Consider the following 6,920-nt stretch of genomic DNA (forward strand, 5'->3'; position numbering starts at 1 on the left):
AGGAAACGACAAGCAGAAAAGTCTCGTCTTGAACACCAGACCTGTCATTACTTACAACAACACAACAAAGGCAAATACTGAAGAGACTCCAGCCTGACAGAGTGTTGTTTTTTTTAAATGTTCTTTCTTCTGTCCCCTCTTCTGTCCAATCCCTCCCTACGCCATGAAGAACAAAGGCTGGCGCACTGAAAATATCAGACGCCCGATTACCAAATGATGGATGCTTACCACATTTGTTGGCACATATTTAACCGCTTTAATGGGAGTCAGAATTGGAGGTCTTTAGGCGGTGGTAAGGCATATGGAGTTGGTTACAATCTTGTCACCTTTAATGGAAATCACACACTGTCAATTGAAGTTCAAGCGCTGCCATAAACACTCCTTTATATGCTCTCATTAAGCATGGAGCCCAAAGAGGTAAAGCAGAGCAGAGAAGCACGCAAGTGTGTTTGCCAACCTCCGAGAGCAAACACACACACACACACACACACACTGCATTCTCATTCTCACTCCTACAACAGTCATACTGATGATAGTCAGGAGGTAGAGGAGAAAAGACGCACAAGTTTAACTTTGGCTGGAACAGATTTTCTTTTTTTTTTCAGAGATAAGTGAACTTGGAAGAAAGAGAAGACACAAAAAAGTGGTTGCAAAAGAAGGTATAATGGGCCTTGGATGGCTGTCTCTTCCAGGTACTTATAAATTAACCAGAATCATCTTTTACCTCCACGCCCCCGCTCAAGTGAATGGAGAAGAAGTGATGTAAAACTCTTGTTAGCGCTTCCCTCCTCTGGACCTCATGGATATGTAGAGAGAGTGGGTGGACTAGAGAAGTACATAATTGATTAATGGGCTATTTTTCACTTCCAACATTTAAGTTTTTATTCCCTTTTGAAAAAAAAAAGAGCGACAGAGAGAGGAGAACTCTCAGGCAAAATTCATGCAAAATTGATTTGTTACCGACCAGTTAGGTGGGACCGGTCTCCTGGCATCGCATATTCCGTTCTCACCGCTGATGGGAGTTACGCAGGCGCCGAGAGACGCCTGCGTAACTTCAAAGGTGCAGCAACGCCACCACGGAAGCATTTCCGAGATGTTTGTGCTTCTGACATTAATAATGCACACTCAGTACTGCAGGAGAACTTTGGAAAAAGAAATGCGCCAGAGGATGAAACGAACATAAATGTTCGAGTTCAGCACAGATAATATGTGTCTAAAGGTGAGTTGGATTTGAGACCAAATTGTCCCATTATGAATCAAAGCAGGCATCTCTAAGATTCAAGCACTTACCTTGAGGAAAAGCTAAACACCTCGCTGTCCTCTCTGGTGCTGAGGAAGATCTCAGACCAGCAGGCCTCACCTTTCTCACTGTCCATGCTCCGTGGCAAGCAGTAGATCAATGCCAACTGCTCTCCAGAATCACAAGCTCTTCGGCCGCCGTGTTGAGCAGGCTCTGCCTCCTTTGGTGAAAGCATGAGGCCAATGTGAAGGATTTCCACAGATACACATGATTAGCCGCTAGCGCTAGTCAAACCCAGCGTAGTTAGGAGACACAAGTTTTGCGTGTGTGTTTGTTTTCTTTGTGGTTGTTTACTGCACAAAGCCTGACACCAGCCTGCTACACAACAGTGAGGTTAAAAGAAAAGTGGGACCACAGTGGAGACTGCCATGTCCAGCAAAACTCTGCTGGAGTGTCTGTTCATGCGTGTTTATTTTCTCTATCATTTTACTTTAAAACTATACAGCTATTTTAATAATTGAGAACAGATCAGAAGAACACTTCAAAAGTCTGTATTCTGGCTGAACTTTTGCACAGTTGATTATTCATCCTCGTTGCGTTGTGCAGTGTGAAAAATCACAATTTTCTTGGCCTTACACAGAAATGTACAAGGGTCCTCACATCATGTTTTGAACATTTGTCTTTACATGTGTGCATTCCAGTATGAAAAAAAAAAACACACATAGACAGTGATACGTATTACAACACGGCAGGTGTCAGAAGTCCCCTAACGACACCTCTTTGACAGACGCAGTGGCGTGTGAGAGAATTCACTCGCAGGGTAAACATACATGTGAGCTGGCGAGTTTCTCCGGTGCGAAGGACTAGGCGCTTATGGGGGTCTTGTTACCCAGCGTGTGCTAATGATGGCTGGACAGCTGAGCTGTGCGCTCAGCATCACTCCTTCACCACCACCCCTCTTCCTCCTCCCTTCCTCCTTTCTCTTTCTCTTTCTCTGTGTGATCATCCGAACCCTGAGCCATTGCTAAGCTAATAGAGAGCGAAAGGTAATGGCTTTGAAATGGAGTTCCAAATTGAGTTTTTTTGTTCCTCTGTTAAATAATCTCTTTGAAAGTGAACATTCTCACACATTCTCTCACTCAATTTATTTATTTATTTCTGCAGAGTGTAGGGGGAAAGAAAGGAAGAGAGAGTGAGAGAAAAAAAGAGACAGAGAGAAAAGTATGAATACCACACTAGTACAATACACCGTGGTACAGCTTTCAAACTCACGAATTGAATAGGTCTGTATCCCCTGAACGACAATTCAGAAGTAGGACACAAGTCTCTAATGTTAGAGCTGGTTGAGAGTAAACGGTATGAGAGAATTATTAATCTCCTTGCTAGCAAGAGCCTGAATTTCTAATCCTTTTCCTTTTTAAAAAGGGCCCTGTCCCAATTTACTGTGTGCTAATCGGTCAAATATTGGAGATTAGACAGTGTTAGAGTTATTACACCTGCTCCTGGTCTATCATTGTCTCATTTACAGACAAGAATGTCTTTTTATTCTCACGGTGAGGTGACACACTCACATAAAAACATCCCTGTTTAATTCTCTGGATTTAGCTTTCTTTCAAACCAGCGACACATTTGTATGCTAAGCATAAATAACACCTTTTTATAAGGAGGTGTACAAACAAATATTTGCACACTGTCATATTTTCCTTATAGTTTTTCCTTATCTTCATATTTTTCATACGCGTTTTCCCCCTATATTGATGTAATTCAAGTTTATCTTTGGCTGCAGTGCATGTAAATCCAGCGTATTATCCTAAGCCATCGTAGCATTGAGACAGGAGCACCTTTTAGGCCACCTGGCACAGATACAAGCTGCGCTGCACTTTCCCTCCTAATCCACCAGGGTCCTGCTGCACGCTGCACACATTACCTTCACGGTGACAGCCAGAGCATGACATGCTTGTGCATGTCAGAGAGGTGTGTGCATGTTTTGTGTAACTGCCATGTTAAGTCCCTTAAGTCCCCTGTAGAATGTCTAGTCTCTTTCTAAACCTCCCCTCCCTAGCCCATTCAACACCCCCCCCCCCCCCCCCCCCCCATCCCAAAGCCTGTATGCTCAGGTATAGATACTCAGCTTCAGGAAAAGGGGGAAAAACAGATACATATTTTATGACACAAAAACCTCAAAGCAGAACCTAGATATTAGTCACTTTGGTAATTAAAAATGTATATTGCTCTGCGCAGTCTCACCTAGTGCATTATTTAAGCCTGATATATTTTTTTTTTCCCGAAGTTACCTCGGCTCAAAAGGATTTTTTAATGCTAAGCAGCTCCCTCGGAGTCACTGTGTGCTCTTCCCACTCCTCCTCTGGGTCAACCATTAGTCTTGTACCAAATGGAAAATGTGGAACATCTGTATTGTGCACAAAGGTATTGATTGGGCTAAAATAAAATATCTAAGGACAACAACAAAAAAAGAGATATATTGTAGAATAATGGGATGAAAAGAGGAAATAAATGATAGCCTGTTAAATGCATGCTTCCTAAGACATATCCCAAACCTAAGAATGTCACATGTATCAAGTCTAAATTGGCTGTTGTGTTAGAGGCTGAACTTTAATGACTTAAGACTTTAGTCCTCTGTGCCATTAAGATGTCCTGCACACAGCAAAACTGTCATAATAACAAAAGCCGCCTTAACAAAAAGTACAATGATCTTCCAACGCAGAGTAGTCACAAGACCCAAGGGCTCGTTCTTATCTCTCTGCTCTTGTCTGCTGCTCTATCAAACTTTCAGAAGTCAAAAAGCAGCATGCTGAATGAAACAGAAAACTTCCCATTGCCTCTTACCTTGCCTGGCTTAATCCAAGGATAGACGATGCCATTATAGCTCAGAGAAAGAAAGAGAAATAAGTTTTCTCCCCCATAACCATGAACTGTAGTAGTTATGGTCTGAGAGAGTGTGTGTGTGTGTGTGAGTAAGGGAGAGAGAGCGTTTGTACATCCTGCTGTAAGACACTAGTGTTTACACACGGGGACAAATCTGGTCCTTATTAACAACTTTCTCTAAAGACATGCCCCATGTCACCGAAAAACTTTTGCAGTGGCACACAGATAGTCTTCAGAAACTCAATTTTTAAAAAGTTAACAGGAATCCACATGAACCTGATTGACTGTCTTTAAATATGCTCCAAATGTTAATACAGAGCTACGAAATTGGTAAGTTCTTGTTGGGAACTTCAGCACAGCGGAAAGAGGAGGGCTTTGGGTGAACAAGGTGAAGTACTACGTGCAAAGTTTCCCATAAAATATTGATCATTTTGAGGATGAGACCAGCCATTTTCTTTTACAAAATACCCTTTTAGATATTTTGCTATACATGCATGACTTTGCTCTCTCATCAAATTTAATCAAGTACATCAAATAATTTATAGTACTCCACATGTATTATTGAACAGGATGGGCAAAGTCACAGGGTACTAAAAGCTACAAATGTACTTATGCAGGTGTTCTATCTCAATTCGTGGTCCAATTATGACCCCATCCCAGAATGTTAGCGTAAGAACTGTACAGGAGAGATGTGGTCCATACTTACACATGCAGTATAAAGTAAAATGTTGTTTAAATGGGCCTATTTAATATCTGTTCATTTCAGTGGGAATTAAGAGAATGAACACACAGAGACAGAACCATACACACTCAGTCACTCTCTGAGACATTATTTACAAAGAGTCTTGTTTAAGGTATAATTGTTGGGTTACGATGAACATGTTTGATTTTGATATGCACAACAACACATTGGATTGACGTACATTTGCTGTACATTAAAATCAAATGTAATTAGAGCCATCTCCATCAAAAAAGATTTTTGGTTATTTATGATTACACATTTAAGCACTCAAAACAATTTTCTTTAGAACTATAACTTACTAAAGAATGTAAAAAAGAATAACATAAATCTTTCCTTTGCTTTAGTAACATGAGCGTTGATGCTTTATCTGTCATTACAATGTATCTCACAGTCAGATTTTACACTGAATAATCTATTAAATCCTAAATGGGGTTATAATTGAACCAGTGTCAAAATGGCAAACAATGACGCCTCCGTTGCAATTAATAACTTGTTGACGGAATCTATGAGGCTTAATATGAAGTTCTTTTTTTCCATTCTAGTCCATTATAGTGAGTGCAAATGGTTCTGGGGCTCTCTGATACTGAATGTAAGCAAATGATCATTTTTGTTTGGTGGGTAGAGCACTGCTTCTGGGCTTAAAAGAAGAAGAACTGGCACTGTTTGGTTTTAATGAATGAGGTGGGCCTGGCTTGACGTTAATGAAGACAAGAAAGAACTGCAACACCTTTGTCGTTCCCTGCAAGTGGAAGGGGGAAAACAGTTTCCTCGAGACGACAGCCTTTTCTTTGCCGAGATAGGGAGAGTGGGAAAACATCTCATTATTCAAAAATAAAAAGGGAGAAAGTCACAATTAGAACGTCTTCTGATGGAGAGTAAATACAATGAGGTGATTAAGACAGGGATGCTTAAAGCGTGCCACTAATTAAATGGATATGCAAATGTTGTCATACTTAGCAGATGGAATTAAAATTACTTATTGTAATGCACGTGTTATGGTATTATTAACATGACAACTTGAGGACTCGCTGAGGAATCATACTTCGCTATCAGATTCCATCTCACTTGTTTTTATTTATATATTTCTGTTTTTTTTTTTCACCTCTCTCTGTTTTACCTCCAAATGAGAAAGCCACTGCACTTCTGTCTGCTCTCGTTCTGAAGAGGGAAGTGAGAGGGAAAATTCAGAGATCCAGGGTAGATGCAAAGTTGCGTGTCGGTGGTGTTGTGATCTTCAATGCCACAGTTGGCCTAGAGGCAGCGAGGGGAGTGGATATCAGACCTCTGCCAGAACGTTTTAAGTTATATTGTTTCTCTTCTCTTTCTTTCATGCGCTTCGCTTTCAACAGCCCAAACTAGAATGCTTTTATTATTATTATTTTTTTTTTTTTCAGACAGAGTGTGTGAGTGGGTACAAAGTGGGTGGCCGACGTCACTGCACACCCATTAGTGCTGGTGGGTGCTGTCCAAGGTCCATCCTCGCGTGTGAGTGTGTGTGTGTGTGTGTGTGTGTGTGTGTGTGCCTGTGTTTTTCGAATGCATAATGATACCACACACTAACACCCCGAGTCTTGTGATGGAGGGTGGAGGTGGTGGTGGAGGAGGAAAGAGGAGGGGTGGGCCCCTTCACTCTTTCCCTTTCAATGTCAAGCCCGACCCTCCCTGCTTTCTGGTTGCAAGGCAGATTCCATCAGGCAGAAGGCTTCTCCCACTCTCTCTCTCTCTCTCTCTCTCTCTCTCTCTCTCCCTCTCTCCGTCCAGACATTGTGTGCCTGTGGCAAATGCAAATAGGTGAAAAGACAGACAGGCTGGTGTGTGTGTGTGTGAGATCAGACTCTGAAGCATCCCCTGCAGCCTCTCTCAGGAAGCTATGCCAGTCGGAGCGATTGAACTAGCGCGATGGTCCGCACCGTGCCACTTCTGTCGAGCGCTCTGTAGGAGCCCTCTGAGGACCGTGCTGATTAAAAGTGACCTACAGGTAAACATGCCGATATCGCCACCACAACAACAAAAAAAAAGCTGTGGTGACATGTTAAGAGTAAACGTTAAGTG

The 6,920-nt window shown here is 41.9% G+C and overlaps 1 long non-coding RNA gene across 1 annotated transcript in view; it reads right to left on the reverse strand.

The window, feature by feature from the left end:
- Window positions 1–3,640: 3,640 nt before the first annotated feature.
- The window catches only part of LOC121698108, a 7,883-nt gene continuing 4,603 nt past the window's right edge, over window positions 3,641–6,920 (reverse strand). Inside the window, exon 3 of the long non-coding RNA XR_006026696.1 lies at window positions 3,641–3,650. This is a non-coding gene — a long non-coding RNA (uncharacterized LOC121698108). The remainder of the gene's footprint in view (window positions 3,651–6,920) is intronic.

The sequence above is a fragment of the Alosa sapidissima genome, chromosome 23 (genome assembly GCF_018492685.1).
Source record: "Alosa sapidissima isolate fAloSap1 chromosome 23, fAloSap1.pri, whole genome shotgun sequence".
Taxonomy (NCBI): Eukaryota; Metazoa; Chordata; class Actinopteri; order Clupeiformes; family Clupeidae; genus Alosa; species Alosa sapidissima.